At 43.3% G+C, this 27,606-nt stretch overlaps 1 long non-coding RNA gene across 1 annotated transcript in view; it reads right to left on the reverse strand.

Moving 5' to 3' along the window:
• The window catches only part of LOC139437924 (uncharacterized), a 195,706-nt gene that overhangs the window by 130,177 nt on the left and 37,923 nt on the right, over nucleotides 1–27,606 (reverse strand). The gene's annotated exons all lie outside the window — the stretch shown is intronic.

The following is a 27,606-nucleotide window of genomic DNA, read 5'->3' on the forward strand; positions in this document are numbered from 1 at the left end:
TGATGAAAGGAGACGTTGATGTGGGAGAAGTGGGGGTGGGGGATGGGGAGTGGCATGGGAACCTCTTATGTTTTTGAACGTAACATTTTGTGTGATCTATTTATCTTCAAAGAAGCGAATAAAAAATTATTTAAATATGGATAAAACTGCATAAATGACTGTTTTCTTTGAAACTGGACAAATGTATGTTAACACTAAAAAAATTAATATCATAATGTCACTTATGTTAAGTAAAAGAAACCTGACACATAGTACTACATACTGTACGATTTCATTTACATAAATGTAAATGTAAATCAGTTTATAAAGATGAAGTTGGATCAGTGGTTATGTAGGGCTGAGGAAGGACTGCTAAGGAGCGTGGGGTTTTTCTCCTTAAAGTACTGAAAATGTCTTCAAGTTTTTGTGGTGATGAATGCACAATATTGTGATTACACTAAAAGCCACGGATCATACACTTTTGAGAGATCATATGGTATGTAACCACTACCAAAAGGAAAAGAGTGTCCCTGGGACCATGGGGAGCTCTGAGGGAAGCCAAGGCTGAAGCTGTCCCAGGCCTTCTAGTGCAGCCACAGCCAGGAGGCGACACAGTGGGAGTGGGCCCCTAGAACCCAGACCTCACCTGCCCTGTGTACTCCCAGAAAGCAGAACCCAGTACAACACAGGAGGAAGACAGAAAATGAAAGGCTCCAGCAACTCACCAGGGCTTTGACCCAAAGAATGCAAAGTCCCTCAGAGAGGAGGGGCCCACATCTGCAGACCACTGGGGAAGGATACACACTTTTAGTTGCAAACTGTCGCTGTCCCTATAACTTTCCTGGGCTGGACACAAACCTGCACCCAGAGGCCCCTCCCGGGAGGGGTCCCCATTCACTGGGCTCCCTGCAGGCACACACCGGGTGTCAGTCACACTCCCCCTGGGCCTTCCCAGGAGCACTTCCCTGGGAGTGATCAATTCCCCCTCAGCAGTAACCCCTTTAAGAGCCAGCTGCTGCAGTCCAGGCCCTGAGCCTCACCTTTCCAGGTGGGAGAAGAAAGCCAAGCAGCCTCTGCCTGGCTCCAGAGGCAAATCTGAAGTGCAGGGGCTGGGAAGGGGGCTGCTGAAAGGGGAAGCACCCCAGGGACCTCAGAGTACCAGGAGGGCAGAGGGCAGGGCAAAGGGGTGGACCATGTGGGGTACCCAGGGGAATGCAGGGAGGGAGGGGGGACTGTGGAGAGGGAGAAAGGACCATGGAGGGGAGGAGGGACCACAGGGGTGGAGAGGAGGTCATGGGAGGTGGGGAGGGAGGCAGCAAGGGCTGTGGTGGGCAGGAGAGACCAAGGGGCGGCAGGAGGGAATGTAGGGGGGTAGGAAGGGGCACAGTGGGGCAGGAGGGGACAAAGAGGGACAGGAGAGACCATGATGGTGAGGAGGGACTGTGAGATGACGGGAGGGACGGGGGGGGCAGGGGAGGAATCCGGGGGACAGGAGGCGCTACAGGGTGGGTGGAAGAGGGAGCATGGGGCAGTAAGGAGGAACCATAGGGGGAGGAGCCCTGGGGAGGCGGGAGGAACTGTGGGAGTGGAGGGAGAATGGCAGAGCAAGAGGTATAATGTGGGAACAGGAGGGACCTTGGAGGAACAGGAGGAACCCTGACAGGGAGAAGGTACTGGGGGGGCGGGGGGCAGAAGGGTTTGTGGGGGACAACAGAGACCATGGGGGCCAGAAAGGGCCATGGGGGAGAGGAACTATGGGGGTAGGAGAGGGACTTTAGGGGGGCAGGAGGGACCCTGGGGAGGCAGGAGGAACTGTGGGGGTTGGAGGTAGCATGGCAGAGCAGGAAAGACCTTGGGGGGAACAGGAGGTACTATGGGGGGGGACAAGAGGGATGTTGGAGAGGACCAGAAGAACCTCGGGGGAAGGGACTAGGGAAGAGGAGGGACAAGGGGCAGAGGCTGTGGGGGGAGCAGGAGGGGCTATGGGGAGGAAGGGGGGACAGTGGGGTGAAGGGACCATGGGGAGGAGGAAGGACCTAGGGGGGGAGGGACCCTGGGGAAGCAGGAGGGACTGTGGGGGAAGAGGGAAGGTAAGGGGTAAGGAGGGGCTTTGTAAGAGCAGGAGAGACCTTGAGGGTGAGACCTTGGTGGGAGGAACCTTCCGGAGGTGGGAGTGACCATGAGGGTGGAGGGAGCATGGGTGGCAGGAGGGACTGTGGCAGGGGAGGAGGGACTGGGGGGGGCAGGAAGGACGGGGAGCCAGGAGGGACTGTGGGGAGTGAGGGACCGTGGGGATGGAAGAGGGACTTTGGGGGGGCACGCAGGACATTGGGGAGGCGGGAGGAACTGTGGGGGTGGAGGTAGCATGGTGGAGCAGGTGGGACCATCCAGGAACAGGAGTGGTGGGGGGGCAGGAAGGGCCACTGGGGGGCAGAAGAGATTGTGGTGGTGAGGGATCATGGTGGTGGGGTAATGGAGAGGGAAAGGACAGACTTTGGGGGGGCAGAACGGCCTATGGAGAACCATGGGGTGGGGTGGGAGGGGTGATCATGTGGGGGAGGGACAGTAAGCGAGGAAGAGGAACTTTGGGGGGGAGAAGGGACCATAGGAGCCTAGAAGGGACCATGTGCAGGGAGGGACCTTAGGGCAGGGAGAGGGATCTTGTTGGGGCAGGAGGGACAGTGTGGAGGGAGAGGAAGCATGGGGGGGGGAAGAAGGAGGGTAGAGGGGCAGGGACCTTGCAGGGGATGGGGCTGTGGGGAAGCAGGAGAGACTGTGTGGGAGTAGGAGGGGCCTTGGGGTTGGAAGAACTATGGGGGAGGGACTTTCCTGGGATAGGAGGGACCCTGGGGGGGGGGTAGGAGGACTGTGAGGGTATGATGGGGAAGGAAGGACCCGTGGGGGGCGCGGGGGGGGGGGAGATGACCATGGTGGAGGAAAGGTGGGACTGTGGGAGGGGCGGCCCACCCTTCCCGTGGGCCGCGGGACCCTTACTCTGACACCGGGCCCCGCGTCACAGGCCAGTCGGGCTGGGCCGGGACCCCGACTGCACCCTGCGCCCCCCGCCCCGCACCGCCCATGGAAGCAGCGCCTCCACCCGGCGCGGCCCTGCCCGGTCCCCAACTGGCCCTGACGGCACGCGGGACCCGGGCACTTCGAACAACTTTCCGGGACCCGCGCCCCGAAGGCGAGCCAGCAGGAACTTTAGGGGCGCGGCACAGGCACCCCCTCGACGCAGCAAGTGGAGGCTCGCCCGCCCGCTTTTCCGCGCCTCTGGGGGTCCCCGCCCGCCTGCGCCCCGCCCCGACGCCAAGTCGGGTCCCCAAACTTACCGCTTTCGTGCAGGGGACATGGGAGGGGTCCCTGGGCTAGGGGCCGAGTGCTCCCGCAGCCCCCATGCCGGCCTACACATGTCCCTCCAGCCCTCGGGGTCCTGGGGGGCACCCCCGGAACACGCCAGCAGGTCCTCGTGCACTCCCCAAACACCGCGAGCTCTTAGAGGAGCCGCACCTATACGGCCTGGGCGGGACTTGAGAGGCGGAGCTTCTGCGCCTGCGCCTGGGCCAATGAGGGCCCGCCCCACTCAGGGTCTCCACGCCCCTAAGAGGGAGGGGCCCTACCCTTGACGGACAGCGCCAGGCACCCAATCATGTGCTCTTGGACTGGCTAGCGGAACACCACCTGTGCAAAACTCAAATACATGTACCAGTAAAGATCACCGAGGAGAAAATCAAGAAAAAAATATCATTTATAGTAGTAACTTAAAAAATCACATAGCTAGGAATGAATTGAATGCTATAAATGACAAACACAGAAATCTACACACACTTTCAGGAAATCAAAGAAGACGTAAGTAAATGGAAGAATACTCCTTGTTCATGGAAAGGAAGAATATCATTAAGATGTCTATCCTATCCAAACTAATCTACAGATTTAATGCAATCCCAATAAAAATCAACACAGCACTTTTTATTGAATTGGAAAAGCTACCCATGAAATTTATTTGGAAGGGGAAGAGGCCCTGAACACTCAAAGACATTTATTGAAAAAAGGAAAATCAAATCAGAGGAATCACATTACCTGACTTTAAAATACACTACACAAAGCTACAAAACTGCATGGTATTGGCACAAGAATAGACATACTGACCAGTGGAACCGAATTCAAAGTTCTGATACAGATCCTCACACATACAGTCACCTGATATTTGACAAGGCCACCAAGTCCACTCAACTGGGAGAGAATGGCCTCTTCAACAAATGGTGCTTGGAGAACTGGACATCCATATGCAAAAGAATGAGAGAGGAACACCATTTCAAACCTTATAGAAAAATCAACTCAAGATGGATCAAAGATCTAAATATAAAAGCCAAGACCACAAAGACCTTGGAGGGTAATGTAGGGAAGCATCGACAGGACCTTGTAATAGGAAATGGCTTCATGAACTTCACAATTAAAAGTGGGAGAAAAAAAAGAAAAAAACAGATGAAAGGGACCTCTTCAAAATTAAAGCCTTTTGCACCACAAAGGAGTTTGTCAAGAAAGGGAAAAGACAGCCTACTCAATGAAAGAAAATATTCGGTAACCATATATCTGATAAGAGCCTGATAGCCAGCATATATAAAGAAAACCTATATTTAAAAACTAAAGAGATAAGCAAAACGATTTAAAAATGGACAAGAGATTTGAACAAACACTTCTCCAAAGAAGAAATAGAAATGACTAAAAAGCACCTGAAAAGATGCCGAACATCACTATTAGAGAAATGCAATTACAATGAGATGCCATCTTTACACCCAATAGACTGACGGCTATTAAAAAAACAGAGGACTACAAGTGTTGTAGAGGATGTGAAGGAATAGGAACCCTCTTCCACTGCTGGTGGGAATGTAGAATTGCCCAGTCATTGTGGAGGACAGACTGGCAGTTCCTCAAAAAACTAACTATAGATCTGCCACATGACCCAGCAATTTCATTTCTGGGTATATAACCAGAAGAATTGAAAACAAGGACATGAAAAGATACATGCACACAATGTTCATAGCGGTATTATTCACTCCTGCCAAAAGTTGGAATCAACCCAAATGCCCTTCAACAGACGAATGGACAAACAAAAATGTGGTATACACATACAATGGAATGCTATTTAGCTGTAAGAAGGAATACAGTACGAACACACGGGATAACATGTATGAATCTTGAGAACCTTATGTTGAGGGAAGGAAGCCAGGTGTGAAAAGAGAAATATTACATGACCTCTCTGATGTGAATTAAGCAAATCCAGCCAACTCAGAGAGCTAGAGTCTGGAAGACAGGCTTATGGGAAATAGAACGGTAGAAGGTGGTTGTGAGCAAATACCCACACAGGCAAAATCTAGATAAAGAGGAAGTAAGTAGTTGGGCAATGAAGGGATATGATGGGAGTAGGGTTACTCTCAGGTTGGGCAATGCAAGCTTGACAAGGTCTAGGGTGGGAAGGATGGGTCAGAAGTCCATGGCACTAGGGGGAATGTTGGGGGAGGGAACAGGAGAACACAGGAGATTGGCAGGTGTGTGGGTCAAACTACTATGTTCAGAAAACCTTTCAGCAATATGACAATGAAGGGTTATTGGTTTAGGGGTTTGGAAGGGGAACATCTGAAAAAGGATGCACCTGGAGCAGGCTTCTAGGGCATGTGTGAGTGCTCATTTTGTCACAGTGTGTTATATCAATGGATGGAGAGCCACACAATGAGTAGGAAGGTGTTGTACACCCAACCTGGGGAGGCTGATGATTTCAGAGGGAATGGTGTCTCTCAATAACAGGGGTGGCTCCTAACGGGGGAGGACAGGCTAGTATGTCAAGCCCTCGGCATTGTCACAAGTATCTATGAATCTTGTTCTTCAAGCACTGAAGCTTGGTTGTCACTGTGCGCCAGGAGGGGAGGGGAAGAGAGGAATAGACTAGGTGGAAGAGGGGCAACTGGGGGGCAATGGAAGTGTTCTGCATGATCATTCAACGATGGATAAAGGCCATGTTGAATTTCACTAAAAACTTATAAAGAGTGTACATTCTAAAATGTAGCCCATAATGTAGACTACTGACCATGCTTAGTAGCTACGTTTCAATATTTATACATCAGTTGTAGCAAATGGAACATCCACATGTAAAAATACCATTGGCGGGGAAGAGAGAGAAGGGGGAGAATGTTGGGTATATGGGAGTCCCTTATATTCTGTATGTGATGTTAATGTAACCTAAAACTTCTTTGAAGACATAATGAAAAATATATAAAAAAGAGATAAGACACTGAAGAAGAAATGGAAGAGATAGCCTTGCCACTGTACATACAGGACAACACCTATTATTACAGTGATATAAGGCAAAACGTCAAACAATATTTTTTGCAATATTTCCCATTTTTTAATATCTCAAATTCTAAGCTTTTTTTAGGGTTTCTAAATCAATATGCATTTCCTTTCTAATGTTTAAACTAAGAATTACTATCTCATTTTCCTATTAATTTTCCTATTAATTGGCCATATATTAGGCTTCATTTTGAAGAACTTTTGGATCACAGAGGGTTCAACTATGGCAGGAGAGGAGCATTGGTGCTGGATGTCATTAGTGGGGGATGTATGGGAGGGAGCTCACCTTGGCATGGATATAGAGGGTATAGATATGTTTGTAGGTTCATTGGGTATTGACACAGTGGGTAGAGTTTCACATGACAAGTGAGGGAGTGCTGGGTTCCCATCTGGAGAGCTCTCACACATTCCCCAATGGAACACTAACAATCCCCACAGGGCAAGGGCAATGACCAGTGAAGAAGGATGGTCCAATGATGGGACCTTGATACTGATGCCTATGCTTGTGTACCTCTTGTCATTGAAATTTCAACCTGGCCTAGTGTTGCAGGGTGCCTAAGACTTACCTTCTGAGAGCTTCCATGTTGCTCCAATATGGCCACTCTCTGATCAAACAGCATATAAATGCATTACCTTCTCCTCAGCATAGGAAACGACTCCCAGGGATGAGGGTCCCTGGCACCGAGGGCTTGCAACCAAGCATAAGTTGGTGATGTAACTGGAAAAAGACCTTGATTAAAAGGGGAAATGGTAAAGACAAATGAGTTTATATGGCTAAGAGACTACAAAATGAGTTGAGAGGTCATCAGAGGGATCATGCTTATGCACGTCTCAGCAGGGTCTCATAGACAGCCAAAGATGATACTAGACACCCTGAAGTATTGGTGCTCCTGAGGGCTATGAAGACACCCTGGTCCTATGGTCATGGCAGATAGCTCAAGAGATCATTGCCTTAACAGTGGGTCCTAATTGGGAACTTGTCCTCCTAAGCGTGATTGCGTTAGACTAAGATGTGACTTTCTACACATGCCTTTTCTGTCCCTTTTATTGAACCTCTGCTTGGGTTGGGAATGCTATATGCCCAGGGGACTTGGATCTCTGGGCTGTCCATGTGCCAACTGGACCCTGAGCCTCAGCAGTGTTGGAGGACCTACACTCCAGTTCATTAGAATTACCCAGGTCAGTTGAAATGGAGGTGAGGATGGACAACCACTACACCCAGGAACCAAGAGAGCATACAGCTGCAGGCATGAGAGTCACATGCACCAGCCATGTGGGAAAGAATCCCCTTCTCAATTGAGAGGAGTTGGCATCACCATCCCAGGGTCCTCAGGATAGAGGAATAAAATATGGACTAGAGTGAACTTGACTGATATTCTAATATAGAATTATTGTGACTCTACCAATGGAAGCAATTATCTCATTGATGTGAACTCAGTGGCCTCTGGAGGAAAAGGAGGTGTGACATGGGGGCATTTTTGGGACTTGGGGATGTCCTGAATGACACTGCAGGGACAGATGCAGGATGTTATATATCCTGCCATAATCCACTGAATGCACTGGGACAGAGTGTAAACTACAATGTAAACTATAATCCATGCTATGTAACAGTGCTCGAAAATATATTCATCGAATGCAATGAATGTGTTGTTGACGTGGGAGGAATGGGGGGGATGGACAGTGGGGTATGTGGGAACCTCATATTTTTTAATGTAACATTTTGTGTAATCTATGTATCTTTAAAAAAAGAGAATAAAAATTTTTTTAAAACACAACAGCAACAGAAAGAAAAACAACCCAATTAAAAATGGGCAAAGGACTTGAATAGATAATTCTCCAGAGGATATACCAATGACCAATAAGGACATGAAAAGATATTCAAAGACATTATACATTAGGGAAATGAAAATGAAAATGAGTGATACTATGATAGCCAATATAAAAAAAATGAAAGGAAAATAACAAGTGCTAGGATGTGAATAAATAAGAGTTCTCATACATTGCTGGTGGGAATGAAAAATTTTATAGCAAGCTGGAAACAGTGTAGCGCTTCCTCAAAAACTTAAAAGGATTACCATATGACATACAACCCTACTCAGGTGTATTCAAATTGAAAATAGAGACCCAAACAATTATTTGTACACCAATATCCCTACAAGCATTATTCACAACAGCCAAACAGTTGAAGCAACCCAAGTGTGTTCTATACCTATAACAGAACGTTATTCAGTCTTTGAAAATAATCAAGTTCTAATACATGCTAATACATGAATGAACCTGAAAACGTTATACTAAGTAAAATAAGATACACTCAAAAGGACAAATATTGTATGATTCCACTTATATGAAATTTCTAGAATAAACAAATTCACAAAGACTTCTAAGCAGACTGAAGTTATTGGGTCAGGGGGAATGGAGTGCTATATATAGAGTTCATGTACAGGTGATGAAAAAGCTTTAGTATTGCACGGTAGTGATGGAAACACAATGTGTAAATGTAATTAATCCCACTGAATTATATGCATAAAAACGACTGAAGGAAATGGATGTGGCTCAAGCAACTGGGGTCCCATCTACCATATAGGAGGTCCAGGGTTCAAAACCCAGGGCCTCCTGGTGAAGGCAAGCTCACCTATGTGGTGAGCTGGCCCATGTAGAGTGCTGGCCTGAGCGGAGTGCTGGCTGACACAGAGTGCTGCCCCATGCAGGAATGCTGGCCCATGCGGAGAGCTGGCACACCAAGATGATGCAACAAAAAGAGACACAGAGAAGAGACAATAAGAGACGCATCAGATCAGGGAGCTGAGGTGGCACAAGAGAATGACTGCCTCTCTCCCACTCGGGAAGGTCCCAGTACCTGTTCCCAGAGACGCCTAATGAGAATATAAGCAGATACAGAAGAACACACTGTGAATGGACACAGAGACCAGACAATACAGGGGAGGGGAATAGAGAAATAAATGAAATAAAATAAATCGTAAAAAGGTAGTTGAAATGGCAAATTTTATGTTATTTAAATGTTACCTTAGTAATTATTTAAAATCCTATATAATATATAAGAAATGCAATATTGGCAGAAACCGTCTTAGATGGAATAAAAAAGATACTGGCAATTTAGCTGGGTTTCAAAATAGGCAGGAGGAGTAACAGGACTCTGAATCATTGTAGCACAGCACCACAGGACTATTTGCTGATTATTTTACACTAATACAAATTGTCTTTAACTACAAAACCAGGAAGTCTATTTCTTATTTCTTTCCTGCTCCTCTCCTTGGTCTCTTTCTTCTATGATGCAATGTTGAGTAGGACGTCAGTCCACGTTTGTTAACCAACAGCTTCCATACACTCTAGCCCCTTCCTAGACCAAATCACATCACGTTCCCTGAGCAAGGTGACAGTTTCTTTGCCTCCCAGCTCTCTTGGCAGACATGTTAGAGGAGCTTCGGGCTAACAGGGTAGATGAGGAGGCCATATCTAATGCCAAGATAAAGTCACCTGTTTTTCTCTAAGATGGATATGTTCCTTCCTTGGATTCATTCTTTTTCAATTGAGTACAGACATGAAAATATGACTATGTACACTACAGACGCTAGCTACCATTTTTGGGGAGGAGAAATTTTGGAGAGGGGACTCCTAATAAAACAAGCAGCTTCAGCTTATAAACTGTATGGTAAGGAGCCTTTTCCTCAGAAGTAATTTTTCTTCCTTGAATAAGACTTTTATAATTACCACCAAATGGACAGAAGCAGCTCTACACTTATTATTCTGGTCTTTGACATACCACTATTGCTAAAATCACCAAAATCTGATTTTCTAAAATCACCAAGACATGAGCAAACACTAAACAGAATGAACTCTCACAGCATTTTCTTCTATGTAAATGCAGGTGCCTCAAGAGCAAGCAAAATCAGTACATACTATGGAAACACTCAGTTTTGAGGGGAAAAAACGAGATAATTTCAAATCCAGAGCATTTGTGTTGCCCAGGATTGAATTCAGTCCACCAAAATGGTAGAACATAAGGTAAATGCGTGATCAGCATATGTGGATACATGGAGATTGAAATGATCTGAAAGATGTCAAGAAAACACTGGCAGTTTTGGAAATTTAGGTGAGATACAGAACAAATGGGAGGCACCAAGGGACACTGTCTTTGAATTTTAGTACCATTTGTTAACTGATTATTCCAAGTTACTTTAGGTTGCCATTAACTACAAAACCAAGCACTCTGATTCACAAATCTTTCATCCTACTGTCTTTGCTATTCTTCTTATAGTAAGAAGGATGGCCCAGCAGCAGCTTATACTGTACTTGTTAAACCACACACTCCAAACACTCTACCCTATTGTCCAAGGCCAAAATACTCCCTGAATAATTCATGGCTGAAACCACAATGTGGTTGGAGAAATGCTGTGTCCTCCTAGCTCCCAAGGAATAAATAATGGTGGAGCTTCCCAATGACTGAGAAGATGAGGTAGCACCATTTAATGCTGAGGTGGGGTCGCTATTCTTTTCTAAATTAAATTTTACCTTTTTTCTTTCTTTCTCTTTCCATTGACTTCAGATAAGAATATCTAATCATGTGTCTTATATTTGACATAAACAATTTTGTAGGAGAGGTAAATGTTGAGTGGGGTCAACTTCAAACTGACCCCTTTTTTAAAAGGGCATCCAAAAAGGCAACAGCAGATTATTAACTACATGGTAAGGATCATTACCTCAGCAGCATTTGTTTCTCCACTGATTAATAATTTTGCAGTTGCAAAGCAAAATGGACTTGAGAGATTTATTTTCAAGCAAAGCATGTACCCTTCCACAGATGTCCCTATACTTCCTTATTGGGCCTTTGACCTGACCACCGTTTCCCATCTGTTCTTCTAAAGCACCAAGAGGAGGAGGCGGGGCAAGATGGCATCTGAGTGAGTGCACCTCATCATCTCTCCTACAAAGAAGCGGCTGAGTAGGGTTGGAGTCCTGCTGGACCGGGCTGTTTTGGGTGTTTGCAGGGCAGGAGATGTCTGGACGTCGATCTGGTGCGACGGTGACAGAGGAGATTCTTGCAAGAGGTAGAATTTTGTGTCTCCTGCACGGAGGTCGGAGGTTGTGGGCAGGACCCTTCCCCCTCGGGCTGTCGGCCCAGCTGCAGCAATTCCTGAAGGCTTTGCTGTGCTGGGGAGTTCCCAAGCCCTGAGCGGGCTGTTTCGGGGGCTTGCAGGGTGGGAGGTGCCCGGATGTCGATTTGGTGAGACAGTGATAGAGGAGATTCTTGTGAGAGTTGGAATTTTGGGTTTCTGACATGGAGCTAAGAAGTTGTAGGTGGAAACCCACCCACCCCCACCCGGGCAGGCAGCCTGGATGCGGCGATCCCTGAAATTTTTGTTGTGCTGCGGTGCTCCAAAACCCTGAGCGGGCTGTTTCGGAGGCTTGCAGGGCAGGAGGTATCTGGATGTCGATTTGGTAAGACAGTGACAGAAGAGATTATTGTGAGAGGTGGAATTTTGGGTTTCTGACACGGAGGTCAGAAGTTGTGGGCGGGACTCCGCCCCCTAGGGCTGGCAGCCCGGCCACTGCAATCCCTGAAGGCTTTGTTGCGCCGTGGTGTTCCCAGGCCCCGTGTTAATAAGATGCGTGGCTCCCAGGTCTGTGTCCCTAAACCCTGGTGGCCCACACTCCAGAGATTCACACACTGTGAGTCTACAATATCACGCACCTTCCATCCCTGAACCCACCGCGCCCTGAGGTCCGTCTGAGGTCCTTGATTACGCTAGCCCTTGGCTTTTTTTTTTTCTCTCTCTCTCTCTTTCCTTGAACTTGGAGGAGCGTAGCAGCTGATTTGGGGAGAGTCTGGGAAGAAAACAGAGGCGAATCTGCTGAGGAAGCCCAATTTACCTAAATGTCCTGGAATAGGAAACTTCTTCTGGGAGAAGATGGAGTCAGAAAATCAATTAGACCTCTCTTAGCACACCTAAGGGGGAGGGACTGTAGGACGTGCTATTCAAGCTTCCAATAACATATTTCGGGTTTCTGGTGAGATGTAGGTGCTCTCATGGTGGAAATAAAGAGTCATAGCCTTCTGTGTTGAGTTGGTTCAACAAGGACCTACCTGAATCTCCTACAGGCAGCTTTCCTGCTGCCCTGGGAGAGAGAGAAGTTAGGAAAGGAGAAAGGGGGAAGGTCAGATCCCTAAGTGTATTATTTAACTGCAAAGAGGATTCCTAGCTTGAAATGTTGGGTTTTTGTTTTGTTTTTTTGTTGGCGTGGTTGCTAATATTGCATTGTCTCCTGGTCTTTTCTCCCATTTTATCCCCCAAGGTCTTTTATCATTTAGGGCTTTTTTTCTCTTTTTCTTACTTGTTTCCCCTCCTTTTTCTCTTCTGTTTTCCTTCTATTTCTATTTTATTTTCTTTATATGATAGGTGCTGCTGGGAGCACTTCACACTTGATGTGTTTCCTCATCCTCCATTTCCTCTTTTCTGTGTGTATTGATTCTGGCCACCTACACTATCCCCTTCCTCCCACATCTTTCTATCCTCCATCATCTACTGTTTTTCTTACATTCTACCTCCCTTTCTTTGGCCCCCAAATTGTCTGACTTTTTATTTCTAATACCTTTTTTCTATTTTCTGTCTCTTATCCACTCTTGATATTATTGTCTTTATTTTCTCTTTCTCTCTCTCATGAAAACACTGGCCTTTTAATTCATACTATATTCCTCCCCATATTCAGTTGACTATCTCATTATGGGTACTCTACTTACTGCTATAACTCTACACAACTTACATGAGTCTAATATCCATTCTCCTATGTCTCACATTGTTGCTTTGTTAACATTTACTACCAATACTACTTTATACATTTTCTTTTCCTATTCATTGTGCTTTCCCTGCCCTAATATTTTCCTTCAAAGTGAACTTAGCCAGCAACAAGAAAATAGAGTAAGAAGAACAAAGTGACAAAGAGAAGACGTAACACTTACACGGGAACAACAACTAATCAATCCCCAAGACTAGATGAAGAAGCTAAGGAACTGATTAAACCCATCAAGATAAAATGATGACCAGACAGCAACAAAAAACTACAAATCATACCAACACACAGGAAAACATGGCTGAACCCAATGAACAAACTAAAAACCAGGAAGAAGAGCAGAACATCAGACAAGTAATTAAAGATCTCAAAACATATATTAGAGACCAATTCAATGAAGTAAAAGAAGAGATTAACAATATGAAGAAAACACTTGGAGAGGAAATTGCAGACATACGCAAAAAGATAACAGATATGATGGTGATGAACACCACAGTTCAAGAAATCAAAAATACACTCTCAGCAAATAGTAGCAGATTAGCAGAGGCAGAGGAGAGAATTAGCAACATGGAAGACAGTACATCTGAAATCAAACAGATAGTAGAACTGATCGATCAAAAGACAGAAAAAATCCAGCTAGGACTTACAGACCTGAATGACAATGCAAAATGCACAAACATACATATTATAGGCATCCCAGAAGGAGAAGAGAAGGGAAAGGGGACAGAAGGGGTGCTGGAGAAAATAATGGCTGAAAACTTCCCTAATCTACTGAGAGAGATGGATGCACATGTCCAGGAAGCACAACACACCCCAAACACCATAAATCCCAAGAGGCCCACCCCAAGACATATACTTGTCAAATTATCCAATGCTCAAGGCAAAGAGAAAATTCTAAAAGAAGCAAGAGAAAAGAGAACCATCACATACAAGGGAGGCTCTATAAGATTAAGTGCTGATTTCTCATCTGAAACCATGGAGGCAAGAAGGCAGTGGTATGATATAGTCAAGGTACTAAAAGGAAAAATTTCCAACCAAGAATACTCTACCCAGCTAAGCTAGCAATCAAAAATGATGGAGAGTTCAAAATATTCACAGATAAACAGAAATTAAAAGAGTATGCCAACAAGAACCCTGCCCTTCAGGAAATACTAAAAGGAGTTCTGCAGGAAGAAAGAAAAAAACAGGAGAGGCAGAGTTGGAGGAGAGTGTAAGAGCAACAAAAAAGAAAAAAAGAGAAGGAAAAAACAAACAAAATATAACAAATACAAGTCCAAACAAAATATGGTTAACACAAATAATTCCTTGAAAGAAATAACACTGAAAGTCAATGGATTAAACTCACCTGTCAAAAGATTCAGACTGGAAGACTGGATAAGGAAATATGACCCATTTATATGCTGTCTACATGAAACACATCTTAGACCTAGCGATTCATGGAGGCTGAAAGTGAATGGCTAGAAAACAATCTTACAAGAAAACAATAACCAAAAAGGGCAGGAGTAGCTATATTAATATCAGACAAAATAGACTTTAAAGGCAAAACAATTGTGAGAGACAAAGGTGGATACTACATATTAGTGAAAGGGATAATCTTTCAAGAAGAACGAACAATCATAAATTATATGCTCCTAACAAGGGCGCCTCCAAATACGTGAGGCAAACACTGGAAAAACTAAGTGAAAGAATAGATGCCTCTACAATTATAGTGGCAGACTTCAATACACTACTGTCAACTTTGGACAAAATATCTCAAAACAGAATCAATAAAAAAACCAAAACTCTGAACAGTTTATTAGAGGAGGTGGACCTAATAGACATACACAGATCATTACACCCAAACACAGCAGGATATATATTTTTCTAAAGAGCAAATGGATCATTCTCCAAGATAGACCATCTGCTAGGCCACAAAGAAAGGCTCAATGAATTCAAAAAGATCAAAATCATACAAAATAATATCTCTGACCACACTGGAGTGAAGCTGGAAATCTACAAGGGCCAGAGGCCCAGAATTCATACCTAGATAGAGATTTTAAACAGCACACTCTTAGAAAACCAGTGGGTCAAAGAGGAAATCTCAAAAGAAATCAATGACTACCTTGAAACAATCATAATTATAACACAACATACCAAACTTTATGGGGTGCAGCAAAAGCAGTACTAAGAGGAAATTTATAGCCATAAATTCTTATATCAAAAAAGAAGAAAGAGCAAAATTGAAGAACTAACTGCACATTTGGAGGAATTAGGAAAAAAACAACAAAGTAATCCAACAGGAAGAAGAAGGAAGGAAATAACAAAGAGCAGAACAAAACGAAATAGAAAATAAGAAAGCACTTGAAAAGATAAACAAGACCAAGAGCTGGTTTTTTGAGAAGATCAATAAAATTGACAAACCTTTAGTGAGACTAACAAAGAAAAAAAGAAGATGCAAATACACAAAAAAGAAATGAGACAGGAGATATCACCACTGACCCCACAGAAATAAAGACTATCATAAGAGGATACTTTGAAAAACAATATTCCAACAAAAATGACAATTCAGAGGAAATGGACAAATTCCTAGAAACACATAAGCAGCCCTTATTGACGAAAGAAGAAATTGATGATCTCAACAAACCAATCACAAGTAAAGAGATAGAATCAATCGTTAAAAACCTCCCAACTAAGAAGAGCCCAGGGCCAGACGGCTTCACAGGTGAATTCTACAAAACATTCTGGAAAGAACTAACACCAATCCTGCTGAAACTCTTTCAAAAAATCGAAACAGAAAGAACATTGCCTAACTCCTTCTATGATGTCAACATTACCCTAGTACCAAAGCCAAAAAAAACCACCACAAGAAAGGAAAATTACAGAACAATTTCTCTAATGAACCTAGATGCAAAAGTACTTAACAAAATACTTGCTAATCGTATTCAAAAACACATTAAATGAATTATACATGACGACCAAGTGGGATTCATTCCAGGTATGCAAGGATGGTTCAACATAAGAAAATCAATCAATGTAATACACCACATAAACAGATGGAAGGAAAAAAATCACATGATTATATCTATAGATGCAGAAAAAACATTTGACAAAATACAGCACCCTTTCTGGATAAAAACACTCCAAAAGATCGGAATACAAGGAAATTTTTTGAACATGATAAACAGTATATATGAAAAACCTACAGCCAACATTCTTTACAATGGAGAAATCCTAAAATCCTTCCCTCTAAAGTCAGGACCAAGTCAAGGATGCCCACTGACTCCCCTTCTATTGAACATTGTCTTAGAAGTACTTGCTCGAGCACTGAGGCAAGAACCAGATATAAAAGGCATTTAAATTGGAAAGGAAGAAGTCAAAATTTCATTATTTGGAGGTGACATGATCCTATACATAGAAAACCCTGAGAGGTCTACAACAAAGCTTCTAGAACTCATAAATGAGTTTAGTAAAGTGGCAGATTTTAAGATCAATGTGCAAAAATCAGTAGCATTTCTGTACACCAATAATGAGCAAGATCAGGAGGAAATCAAGAAACAAATATCATTCACAATAGTAAATTAAAAAATCAAGTATTTAGGAATAAATTTAACTAATGATGTAAAAAACTTATACACCGAGAACTATACAAGAATGTTCAAGGAAATCAAAGAAGACCTAAATAAATGGAAGAATATTTCCTGTTCATGGATTGGAAGACTAAATATTTTACGATGTCTATCCTACCAAAACTGATCTACACATTCAAGCAATCCCAATAAAAATCAACACAGCCTTCTTTAAGGAACTAGAAAAACTAACTATGAAATTTATTTGGAAAGGAAAGAGGCGCCGAATCGCCAAAGAATATTGAAAAAGAAAAACGAAATTGGAGGAATCACACTACCTGACTTCAAAACATACTACAAAGCTACAGTAGTGAAAACAGCATGGTATTAGCATAAGGAGAGACACACAGACCAATGGAATCGAATTGAAAGTTCTGATATAGAGCCTCATATATATAGCCATATAATATTCGATAAAGCCACCAAACCCTCTCAACTGGGAGAGAATGGCCTATTAAACAAATGGTGCCTGGAGAACTGGATATCCATATGTAGAAGAATGAAAGAGGATTACCATCTCACACCTTATACAAAGATCAACTCAAGATGGATCAAAGACATAAATATAAGAGCCAAGACCATAAAGACCTTGGAAAGAAATGTAGGGAAACATCTACAAGACCTTGTAATAGGAAATGGCTTCATAAACTTCACACCAAAAGCACAAGCAGCAAAAGAACAAATAGATAAATGGGATTTCCTCAAAATTAAAGCCTTCTGCACCTCAAAGGAGTTTGTCAAGAAAGTAAAAAGGGAACCTACACAATGAGAGAAAATATTTGGCAACCATATATCTGATAAGGGACTTATAACTTGCATATATAAAGAACTCCTATATCTTGAAAATAAAAAGATAAACAACCCATTTAAAAAATGGGAAAAAATTTAAACAGACACTTCTCCAAAGAAGAAATACAAATGGCTAAAAAGCACATGAAAAAATGCTCCAAATCTCTAGCTATCAGGGAAATGCAAATCAAAACTACAATGAGATATCATATTACTCCCATAAGATTTGCAGCTATGAAAAAAACAGAAGAATACAAATGCTGGAGAGGATGTGAAGAAATGGGAAAACTCATCCACTGCTGGTGGGAATGCAGAAGGATCCAACCATTCTGGAGGACAGTTTGGCAGTTTCTCAAAAAACTAGCTATAGATTTGCCATATGACCCAAGAATACCACTGCTGGGTATATACCCAGCAGAACTGAAAACAAGGACACAAACCGATATATGTACACCAATGTTCATAGCAGCATTGTTCACTATCGCCAAAAGTTGGAATCAACCCAAATGCCCATCAACAGAAGACTGGATCAATAAAATGTGGTATATACATACAATGGAATACTACTCTGCTTTAAGAACAAATACACTACAAACACACGTGATAACATGGATGAATCTTGAGAACCTTATGTTGAGTGAAGCAACCCAGACATTGAAGGACAAATACTACATGACCTCAATGATATGAAATAAGCAAGCTGCCTCAGAGAGCTAGAGACTGGAAGATAGGCTTACAGGAAATCAGGGGGTGGAGGAAGGATGTGAGCTGACATCTGCAGGGGCATATGATGAGCTGGCGGTAAGTATGAGCACAAAGAAGAGATAAAATGGGGGCAAGGGGTTGCCTTTGGGTGGGGCTTTGAGGGTTTGAGGGGGGCTGGGGATGGGTGGATGGGTAATATTGCCAAAAATATTGGGGGGAGGGAGGGCAACATATGAACATAGGAGACTGTCAGGTGTTGGTTGAGAGTAAAATGCTGAGAAAACCGTATCAAAATATAATTAGGAGGGTTACCTGTTTAGGATGCTCGGAGGGGATGGTCTGACGTGGGACAGACTCCTGGGGAATGTCTGAATGCTCATTTTGCCAGGGTGGGTTGTACCATTGGGTAGAAACCCAAGTAGTGAGAGTGGGGGTGGACCCACATCCTGGGGAGGACTAATGCCATCAAATAGAGGGAACTGTATCTCTCGAGAGAAAGGATGGCTCCCAGGGCATTAGGGCAGTTGAGCAAGTCAGGCCCTGAACACTGTAGCAAGTATCTCTGGACATGGCTCCTCGGGAAATGGAGATGGGCCCCAAGGGGAGGGGAAAATGGATGTTGAATGGATGGAACCAAGGTAAATGTGGGGGCAAAAGAGAAGTTTTGCAAGAGTACACGAGGATGAATATAAAACATGTGATATTACACCAAAAACATATAGGGATGACAGACTAATAATGTAAACCATAATGTAAAACATAGGATAACTAAAAAATTCAGAAAATTGTATATCCTAAAGTATGGACCACAATGTAAGCACAGATGTCACCTTGTTTGAAAGCTCTTGTCTCAGAGTCTGTACATCAGTTTCAGCAAATATGATACGAATAAGTTAAAAGATTATTGCTGTGGAAGGGAAAAGGTTTTATGGTGGATGTGTGGGAGTACTGTATATTGTATGTACGAATTACTGTGATCTAGGGCTCCTGTGAAGAGAAGCTCACTAATTAGGAAAAAAGAAAAGAGAAAAGTAGGATGCAGAATTTTTCCAAATCAATATGTACTCTATATCTAACCTTTAAACTCATTGCTATATTCCATTTTACTAGTTAGGGAACCTGACATTATACTGGGCTTCACTTTTCAGGAAGTTTTGGATCACAGAGTGGTTCAACAATGGCAGTGGAGGAATACTGGTATGGGATGTTATGGACAGGCGATATAGGGTTGACAGGGCGTTATACAGGGCATATGTCCAGGGGGCATGGAAATGTTTGGATATACTCATAGTGGAAACAATTAAAAACAACAGCTGGGGGGTTACTGGGTTACTGGCCGGGGTGGAGGCTCTGTTGTGGTCCCTAGGGGAGCAGCGGCAGTCCCCCAGGTGCAATGGTAAGGATCAGGAAGGAATGAGGGTCCAACAGTGAACCCCTGATACTAATGACTATTCTTGTGAGCCTATATGCCTGAAATAAGAACAAGGCCTAGAGCAGCACTGTGCCTAGGAGTTCCCTCCTGACAGCCTCTGTGTTGTTCAAATGTGGCCAGTCTTGAAGCCAAACTCAGCATGTAAATGCAATGCCTTCCCGCCAGTGAGGGACATGACACCCGGAGATGAGCCTCCCTGGCACCGAGGGATCACTACCTAGTACCAGCTGATGACGCAACTAGAAAATGACCTTGAATTAAAGGTTCAATGCAGACCAGCAGAATATCCCTGTCTACATATAATAACAGGAGTTAAAAATGCTGTTTGACCTAAATTAAGAGGGAAATGGAAAAGACAAATGAGTTTATATGGTTATGAGTCTCTAAAAAAGAGTCTGGAGGTTGTCAGAAGGATTGCCCTTATGCACACCTGAGCAGAGTCTCAGAGACAGATAACGTAGATACAACCCCAGGTATTGGTCCTTTTGAGGGCTAAAGAGACCCACAGGTTCTATGGTCATGGCAGATGGGGTTCACTGCCCTGTCAGCTGGCCCTTCTTTGGAGCTGGTGTTTCTGCGTGTTGGAGCTGGACTCATGGGATCTCTTTTCACAAGCCTTTCATGCTACTTTACTGGAATTGTAGTTGGTGCTGGGGCTTAAGATATATCTAGGGGATTTGAATCTCTGGACTGACAATATAATAGCCAGGCCCTGACCTCAACAGAATTCAGCTCCTATACTCTGATTTATTGGACTTACCCCACTCAGCTAATATGGAGTTGAAAAATGTCAACCACCACACCATGGAGCCTAGAGTGCCTACAACTGAAAGCAGAAGGATTACAACCAATATCCATGTGGAATCTAAACTCCCTCTTCACATAGATGTGGAATGGACACAACCAAGCCAAGGTCCACAGGAAGGAGTAATACAGTAAGGATCAGAGTGGACTTAATGATATTCTATTCATGAACTATTGTGGTTAATAATTGAGAAAATGTGGAAATGATGTGGAAAAAGTGGCCATGGTGGCTGCTGGGTGCAGGGAAGGGGAGGAAGAGAAGAGATGTGGAGGGATTCTCGGGACTTGGAGTTGTCCTAGGTGGTGCCCCAGGGACAACTGCCGGATGTTGTATGTCCTCCCATGGCCCACTGGATGGAACGTGGGAAAGTGTGGGCTATGGTGTGGAATACGGGACATGGGATGCAGCGATGCCCGGATATGTACTCACCAGACGCAATGGATGTGACATGATGATGGGGGAGAGTGTTATTGGGGGGGGGAGTGGTGGGGTGGGGGCGGTAGGGGCAAATGGGGACCTCATATTTTTTTAATGTAATATCTTTTTAAAAAATGAGTAGAATTTGAGAAAAAAAACAAATATCATTTACGATAGTCAATAAAAAAATCAAATACATAGGAATAAATTTAACTAAAGATGTAAAAAACTTATACACAGAGAACTACACAATCCTATTCAAGGAAATCAAAGAAGACCTAAATAAATGGAAGAATATTCCCTGTTCATGGATAGGAAGACTAAATATTATTAAGGTGTCTATCCTACCAAAACTGATATACACATTCAATGCAATCCCAATAAAAATCAACACAGCCTTCTTTAAGGCACTGGAAAAACTAGCTATGAAATTTATTTGGAAAGGAAAGAGGCCCCGAATAGCCAAAGACATATTGAAAAAGAATAACGAAATTGGAGGAATCACACTACCTGACTTCAAAACATACTACAAAGCTACAGTAGTGAAAACAGCATGGTATTGGCACAAGTAGAGACACACAGACCAATGGAACCAAACTGAGAGTTCTGATATACATCCTCATATATATAGTCATATGATATTCGATAAAGCCACCAAACCCTCTCAACTGGGAAAGAATGGCCTATTCAACAAATGGTGCCTGGAGAACTGGATATCCATATGTAAAAGAATGAAAGAGGATTACCATTTCACACCTTATACAAAAATCAACTCAAGATGGATCAAAGAATTAAATATGAGAGCCAAGACCATATACACTTTGGAAAGCAGTGTAGGGAAGCATCTACAAAACCTTGTAATAGGAAATGGCTTCACGAACTTCACACCAAAAGCACAAGCAGCAAAAGAACAAATAGATAAATGGGACCTCCTCAAAATTAAAGCCTTTTGCACCTCAAAGGATTTTGTCAAGAAAGTGAGGAGAGCATACACAATGGGAGAAAATATTTGGTAACCATATATCTGATAGGAGACTTATATCCTTCATATATAAAGAACTCCTATATCTTGAAAATAAAAAGACAAACAATCCATTTAAAAAATGGGAAAATGATTTAAACAGACACTTCTCCAAAGAATAAATACAAATGGCTAAAAAGCACATGAAAAATGCTCCAAATCTCTAGCTATCAGGGAAATGCAAATCAAAACTACAATGAGATACCATATTACTCCCATAAGATTGGCAGCTATGAAAAAAACAGAAGACCAGAAATGCTGGAGAGGATGTGGAGGAATGGGAACACTCATACACTGCTGATGGGAATGCAGAAGGATCCAGCCATTCTCGAGGACAGTTTGGCGGTTTCTCAAAAAACTAGCTATAGATTTGCCATATGACCCAGCAATTCAAGTAGAACTGAAAACAAGGACACAAACTGATATATGTACACCAATGTTCATAGCAGCATTGTTCACTATCGCCAAAAGTTGGAATCAACCCAAATGCCCATCCACAGATGAGTGGGTCAATAAAATGTGGTATATACACACAATGGAATACTACTCAGTTGTAAGAACAAATACACTACAAACACACGTGATAACATGGATGAATCTTGAGAACCTTATGTTGAGTGAAGCAACCCAGGCATTGAAGGACAAATACTACATGACCTCAATGATATGAAATAAGTAAACCAACCTGCTTCAGAGAGCTAGAGACTGGATGATACGCTTAAAGGAAAATGGGGGGTAGAGGAAGGATGTAAGCTGACACCTACATGGGTGAAATCTATGATAAGCTGGAGGTAAGTATTTGTACAAGAAGGGATAAAATGGGGGCATAGGGTTACCTTTGGGTGGGGCTTTGCGGGCTTGAGGGGGGCTAGGGATGGGAGGATGGGTAATATTGTCCAAGAAATTGGGGGGAGGGGAGGGCAACATACGAACATAGGAGATTGTCAAGTATTTGGTTCAGAGTATAATGCTGAGAAAACTTTTTCAAAAATATAATAAGGAATGTTACCTATTTAAGATGCTTAAAGGGGATAATCCAATGCAGGACAGGCTCTTAGGGAGTATGTGAATGCTCATTTTGCCATATTGGGTTATGTCATTGGATAGAGACCCATATAATGCGAGTGAAGGTATACCCACATCCCGGGGAGGACTGATGTTCTCAAATAGAGGGAATTGTATCTCTCGAGAGAAATGGTGGCTCCCAGTGCATTAGGGCATGTCAAGCCCTTAACACTGTTCCAAGTATCTCTGAACATGGCCCTTCAAGCAATGAAGATTTACTGTCACTGTGGGCCCTAACAAGAGGGGGAAAGAGGTATTGAATAGATGAAACCAATGTAACTCTGTGGGCAATAGAAGTGTTCCACAAGAGTACACAAGTATGGATATAAGACATGTTAAATTACACCAAAAATATATAGGGCCTGGTAGGCTAAGTGTAAACCATAATGTAAAACGTAAGATAGCTAAAAATTTAGAAAATTGTATAGTCTAAAATATAAACCACAATGTAAACCCAAATGTTACCTTGTTTGAAAGCTATTGTCTCAATATCTGTACATGAGTTTCAGTACATATAATAGGAATATGTAAAAAGATTATTGCTGTGGAAGGGAAAAGGGTTTTATGTTGGATATGTGGGAGTACTGTATATTGTAAATATGAATTACTGTGATCTAAAGCTTTTGTGAAGATAAGCATAAAGGGCAACACTTATTGCAGTGATGGAAGACAAAATATCAAAAAGCTTTTGCATTTTTAAAGTTTTTGATACCCCAATTTATTTTTACCTTAATTTTTCAAAATATGTATTCTATATCTAACCTTTAAACTCATCACTATATTCCATTTTACTATTAATGGAACCTGGCAATATATTGGGCTTCACTTTTGAAGAAGTTTTGGATCACAGAGAGGTTCAACAATGGCAGGGGAGGAATACTGGTATGGGATGTTACTGACAGGGGACACATGGTTGGCAGGGAGTTCTACTGGGCATATATCCAGGGTACATAAAAATGTTTGGATATTTTCATAGTGGTTACAATTAAAAACAACAACTGAGGGAGTGCTGAGTTCCTAGCCAGGGGAGCTCTGTCACAGTCCCTAAAGGAACAGCAACAATCCCCCAAGTACAACAGCAAAGAACAAAACAGAAGGAAGGTCCAACGATGAGCCCTTGATACTAATGACTATGCTTGTGAGCCTGTGCACCTGCAATAAGAACAAGGTCTAGAGCTGCAGGGTGCCTAAGAGTTACCTCCTGAGAGCCTCCGTGTTGCTCAAATGTGGCCAGTCTCGAAGCCAAACTCAGCATGTAAATATGTTGCTTTCCCCGCAGCATGGGACATGACTCCCGGGGATGAACCTCCCTGGTGTTGAGGGATTACTACCAAGTACCAGCTGATGATGTAACTAGAAAATGACCTCGAATAAAAGGGTCAACTCGGACCAGCAGAATATCTCAGTCTACATATAATACCAGGAGTTAAAAATGCTTTTGACCTGAATAAAAGGGGGAAATGGAAAGAACAAATGAGTTTATATGGCTATGAGTCTCCAATAAGAGCCAGGAGGTTATCAGAGGGGTTGCCCTTATGCACACCTGAGCAGAGTCCCAGAGAGAGATAAAGTAGATACAACCCCAGGCATTGGTTCTTCTGAGGGCTACAGAGATCCACAGGTTCTATGGTCATGGCAGATGGAGTTCAGTGCCATGTCAGTTGGCCCTACTTTGGAGTTTGTGTTTTGTGTGATGGAGTTTGACTTAGATGTGATCTTTGTCCACAAGTCTCTCTTGTTACTTTTACCAGAACTGTAGTTGGTGCTGGGGTTTAATGGATACCCAGGAGACCTGAACCTCTGGACTGACCATATGATAGCCAGGCCCTGAGCCTCAACAGATTTGCAACTCCTACACTCTGGTTTATTGGACTGACCCCACTCATCTAACATGGAGGTGAAAAAGGTCAACCACCACACCAGGGAGTCAAGAGTGTCTACAACTGAAAGCAGGAGAATTGCATACAGCATCCACATGGAATCTCAGCCCCCTCTTGATATAGATGTGGAGTGGATACAACCATTCTAAAGTCCACAGGATGGAGGAATAGAGTAGGGATTAGAGTGGACTTACTGATATTCTATTCATGAACTATTGTGATTAGTAATCGAAGAAAATGTGGCATTGGTGTGGCCATGGTGGCTGCTGGGGATAGAGAGTGGGAGGAAGAGATGTGATGTGGGGGCATTTTCGGGACTTGGAGTTGTCCTGGGTGGTGCTGCAGGGACAGTTACCGGACACGGTATGTCCTCCCACCCACTGGGTGGACTATGGGAGAGTGTGGGCTATGATGTGGACCATTGACCATGAGGTGCAGCAGTGCTCAGAGATGTATTCACCAGATGCAATGAATGTCTCACGATGATTGAGGAGGTTGTGGTTATGGGGGAAGGAGTGGGGTGAGGGGGGTGGGGGGTACATGGGGACGTCATGTTTTTTGAATATAACATTAAAAAGATAAAGACAAAAAATCAAAAAAAAAATAAATAAATAAATAAAAATAAAGCACCAAGAGAACAAAGTACCTGAGCAAACACTACACAGCATAATCTGACATGGAGTTTTCATTTCTGTAATTGGGCATGACTTAAGAACAAACAAAAACAGTACATTTTCTGAAATCACTCGCTTTTGAGGAAAATTCTGCATAAGAAAATCAGAGCATTCTTGCTGGCTTTGTCTGGAGAATAATTCTGGTTCCATCTCCTGGAAGAAACAATGATTCCAGTATGGTTAAAGAAAGTCATTTTCCAGTTAAAGGACTACAGTTCTTGTAAGCATCAGTGTTCCCCTAAGGTGGCATGGATTCTGTGTGCAGGGACTGGGGAGTCTGTGTAAGTCTGTGTGGTGTGCTGGTGAATATGTGGGGCAGGGGAGGGCTGTGAGTGTGTGTCCTGGTTGGGGACAGGGGGATGCATATCCTTGAACTCACTTCTAGCCTCCACTCTTCACCCAAATCCAAAATTCCACGATTAGGAATAAAACCTCAATTGGCTCCCATTTGAGAGAGATTGCTGTCCAGCGGCCCCTCAGTACTTTCCAAGGTCAGGCAGGGTTTCTGGAGGACTTGGTGAAGGAGCTACTGACTGGCCTGTTTCACACACTGGCTCTCACAACACTGCTGACCTGGTCTCCTGGAATGAACCGGGCCCACCACAGCATCTCTGGACCACAGGGCTGAGGGCTCCCTGCTCTCTCAGAACCCATAGCTCCAGTGAGACAGTTCGCTCTGTCCCCAAACTCTACTCATGCCCCTCCCTGTGAACTTTCCTCAGGCCACTGGGTGTTTTCCTGCACTGGGTAACTGAAACACGCATAAATGTTTCCTTCCCTCCCTCCCTCAGCTGTCAGCACTTTTCCAGAACAAGTGTGGTTGCAGAAATTATCCTGTACTAGGTTCAAGAGAAGAGATCTGGGAAGTAAAAAGAGCTAAAGAGAAAGAGGAAATGTGCAGCAGGTCAAAAGAGGGGAAGGGAAACGAGTGCATACGGAATCCACTGCTCTTCTAGCTCTCTTTTTGGCACTTCAAGAAATTCAGCAAAACTGAGGGGAACACAAGGGTAGCTGCTATTAATATTTTATGTGAACATGCAAGTGGAGATAAGAACTAGCTTGTAAAAACAGGCACAGGAAGTGAAGGATGTCCTGCAAACTTCTACCCAGGGGATAGAAACCCTTTCCATACAAGCCCCTAGGGTGCTCGGTCATCCATGCAAGAGCTCCTTAATATAGAGAAGAGGGCTTACAGGTGTCTGTAGGATCAACATGTACAGCTTCCTCCTCCCATCATCTCTCTGCCTTTCCAGATTCCAGAACCTGTGTTTGTGTCTCAGGTCCTAGTACTGACAAAAACCATGCATGAACTGAAGGTCTTTGTGGGAGCCTCAGAGGAGCTGGTGTTTGGAGACTGAAAGAAGGCATAAAAGCAAAGAAATGGAGATGTCTCATGACTCAACCCCTTATAGTCTTTCTCTAACCAGCCAATTAAGTGAAAGTTTAGTTTTTAGTTTGATAGATTAAAGGGAGGTTTAGACATAGGCCCTACTAGTTGTTTTTCTTAATACTTATCAATAAAATAAACACATATACAGATAAGCACCCTAAAGAGAATTAGAACTTTCTGAATTATCCTGAGTCAGTTTTCCTAGTGGATTCCACCAAGGACACGCCCTCTCTCATAGAATCCTCATTTAATCATAGTTAAAACACTTCCTTTACTGAATTCTGCTGCTCATTTACATGGAAGGGAACATTGGAGCAATATTACACATGGCCCACGGTCTAATTATAAAACTTGGAACTTCCATGACTTTTATAATTGCAGATCAATTTTTTTGATACAAAACTAATGACTCCATTTTCCTTCGACATGATGCACTGTTTCAAAATCCTTGATGAGATTCTAATGTTCTGTTCACACAACTTGCTTTTTTTCCTAAATGCAAAAAGGATTTCTCTTTTTCTTTAAAGCACATCAATTTGGCTAGAATATATATTGCCCTTATAATCATTCTCTTCCAGTGCTCAGTTTGCACTTTTCCTGAATGGCTTCAATGCATTCTTCCCACTTCCAGAATAAAAGGATAACTTTTAAATTTCTTTCGAGTCTCTGCTTTGGTTTTGTCTTTAGAT

Source organism: Dasypus novemcinctus, chromosome 30 (genome assembly GCF_030445035.2).
Source record: "Dasypus novemcinctus isolate mDasNov1 chromosome 30, mDasNov1.1.hap2, whole genome shotgun sequence".
NCBI classification, from domain to species: domain Eukaryota; kingdom Metazoa; phylum Chordata; class Mammalia; order Cingulata; family Dasypodidae; genus Dasypus; species Dasypus novemcinctus.